The sequence below is a fragment of the Poecilia reticulata genome, linkage group LG5 (assembly GCF_000633615.1).
Source record: "Poecilia reticulata strain Guanapo linkage group LG5, Guppy_female_1.0+MT, whole genome shotgun sequence".
Classification (NCBI taxonomy): domain Eukaryota; kingdom Metazoa; phylum Chordata; class Actinopteri; order Cyprinodontiformes; family Poeciliidae; genus Poecilia; species Poecilia reticulata.
In genome coordinates, this window is record NC_024335.1 from 9,765,869 (window position 1) to 9,769,273 (window position 3,405).

Here is a 3,405-nt window from a genome sequence, read left to right on the forward strand (position 1 = left end):
CATGGTGACCTACACTCCTCTGGTTCTGGACCCAAACACGGCTAATCCAGAACTCCACCTGTCTGAAGATCTGACCAGTTCTACTGGAGGAGAGGAACAGCAGCTTCCTGATAATTCAGAGAGATTTGATTTAAAGCGTTTTGTCCTGAGCTCTGAGGGTTTTAACTCAGGGAGCCACAGCTGGGATGTTGATGTTGGAGACTCTGAAGGATGGCTGCTTGGTGTGACAACAGATTCTGTCCAGAGGAAGGGGAAGATAAAATCTGGATGGTTGGGTATTTGGTTCTATAAAAGTAAATATAAAGCAGAGTTTCCACCAGTTCCTCCCACGTTTCTTTCAGTCCAGAAGAAACTCCAGAGGATCAGAGTGAATCTGGACTGGGACAGAGGAAAGCTGTCGTTCTCTGATCTGGATACTAACACACACATACACACCTTCACACACACCTTCACTGACAAGATGTTTCCATACTTCTGCACTACAGATGAAGTAAAACTCTTACCGATGAAGATCTCAGTGATCAAACAGCAGCTCTGATTTTCTCAGCATGAAGAACAAAAAGTCCAAATGATTCTAGTTATTAGAAATTATTTCTGAAATATGCGTCTCCTTTTCTCTCATGATGAGTCGAGTTCTACTGAATCCAGACCTGAATGTTGAATGTTTGTGATTTTATATTAAATCTGGATTATGACTCCTCAACAACATAAAGGACAATGGTGAAGTTTGAGCTTTTCCTCAGTAATTATTCTGTATGTAAACTTCTGGGCTTGAAGACATCCATCCATTTTCTGTACAACCTAGCCCTATGGGGTTGGGAGGGGTGCTGCTGCCTCTCCAGCTATCGTTCTGGGTGAGAGGCAGGGTCACCCTGGACAGGTCGCCAGCCTATCGCAGGGCAACACAGAGACAAACAGGTCTGTGGGAGGAAGCCGGAGAACCCAGAGAGAACCCACGCATGCACAGAACCCACATGCAAACTCCATGCAGAAAGACCCCACGCCGGGAATCGAACCCTGAACCTTCTTGCTGCCAGGCAACAGTGCTTGAAGACAAGTGCTTGAAGACATTCATATGTAAATCTCTAACAGATTATTTCATTATTCTAACATTGAGCAAAATAGAGATAATTTTGGTGATTTTAAACTAAAACAAGGAAAATTTGGTTCCTATTTAATTTGAATGTGTCTTTTTATTGGGTGTATGTAAACTTTTGGTTGAATATTTATCTTGGTGGGAATCATAAACACTGCATTATGAGAAACATATTTAAAATAAACTTTACGTTTACGTCACGTAAATGTCAGAATTTTTTATATGAATTTTTTTAACCAAAATTAGAAATTAAAATAAAGTAACAAATTCTCTTTATTGATGTATAAAATATAGTTTTATTTGTCTTACAGTCACATAAATAACAGTAAAGTGGTGAAATCTTCAACGATCAATAAAATACACATAAAAACTGTTTTGTTCTCATAAACCAGGAGAAGTTTCTTCATGTTTTTAACAAACGTTTTATTTACAGTCAGAGGCGCTGAGCCGGTTCCACTAAAGCTTATTTTTTCTCAGCTGTTCAATGAAACAGCAACAAGTTTAAAACATGAAAATATTTCCTTTGGATAAGATGCAGAGACGGACCGAGACGCCAAGTAGCTACTGAACTAATAAAGGTGCAAAATAAAATTACAAACCAGAGAAAAGGTTTGTGTAGCTGCTGCATTACAGCCATGCAGGTTAGACAGAATTGGGATTTTAATGAAGCATTTGAACTGTTTTTCACTCCATCTGATCCAAACCGACCCTCTAGGATGGAAGCAAACCGATGAAGATGTTAACAAAGTATTTGTGTATGACCATCAATTTTAACATAAGTTTCTATCTCAGTCACAAGTCTCAAGTTTGATCTCCTGTGAGATGAATGTGGTCAAGTCTGGTTTTAGTTGCTGTATTTCTGCTCTCTTCTTGAGCAAAATGTGTTTATTTATGTTTTAATCAGTGTCACATTCATTAGTAGTTATGAAGTGAACTTTTCCCACCTACTATTAAATCCTGTGTCTGGATAAATGATTATTTATGTGGGGATTCTTTTGTTGTAATACACAACAATTCTCTTTTCACAAAGTGGATCTAACTTCTTTTTGTCATGTTTTTTTTTTTTTTTTTTTTTTTTTGCATACCATACCATCCGGATATAAAAACTCCCATTTTGAAAGGTCAGGCTTGTTTCAATTTAACATGTAATATGGAGTCTTTTTACATGTCTGTTTTAGCATCTATTAAGAATAAGAACAGCAGTTTGAACTGCATGTCCAAACATCTTTTAGCTACTCTCAATTAACTGCATTGTGTAAAGAAAGCAGACAAAACAGTTATCATGACCAAATTGCTATGACAGCTGAGCTTGTCTAAACAATCCTGAAGGAGATTCATGTTTCCTGATTTTATTCAGAGTAAAATAACTGCAGCATTTAGGACAGTTTATTATTAAGTCTTTTTTCCCACCTAAAATGTGCAGAGATTCATGTTTCTGACAGACTCACTTTGGAATGAAAAGCACGTTTGTTTCAAGTACACCTCGCTGCAGCAAACAGAAAGGAGCGGGACGGACCACTGTTCATTCTGTCATTTAATTAGCTCTACTTTATCTTTTACGGTGCCAGTAATGCTGAAAATAATAGTAAATAATAAAGACGTTCTGGTATTCTGATTTAATAATGCAATTAGATTAGTTGTGCTACCACCCCCCACGCCACTAGAGGCGGTAGCAGGCCCGAAAAGATGTAGATTTAGAAGTACACCGAAAGCTACGGAATTGGTTAAAAACTGTTAGCTGCGCTGAAGTAAATAAAAGAGAGAAGTTCAAATACATGCTGAGAGTGAAAATCCTTCCGAAAGATGAAGATATATCACAGATTTCAAAAGAAAATAAAAACGGGAGTCCGCGGATGACATAGGAAATAGCGCCCCCTTCATTTCCGGAGTGCAATGGTCCCATTTCCAAATAAGGTATGAGACTGACAGCGGTCCGTCCCCGCCCCTTTCTGTTCGCTGCAGCCGAGGTCCTTCTCGTTTATTTTGGGTGAAGAAGGAAGTTAAAGCTCCGCCCCCAACATCTATTGCGTGAACTGAAACAGGAAGCAGGGCAGGAACTGTTTCTGCTGTCTTTTTTACATGTTGTGTTCAGATCTCTGAAGAGAAAAGCAAAAATGTGAGCGTTAGAGCAGGTTGAATTCTGGACTTTGGAGTGAAACACACCTCAGTTGGAGCTGAATTAAAGCAGGAAACAGTTTCTCATCGTTGTTTCCTGCAGAGAGACTCCCAGACGATCAGATTCACCTTCAGACCAAACTAGCAGCTTCCTCTGAGTGAGTCCAGCTGCAGGAGAGAAAAGTGGAAACCTC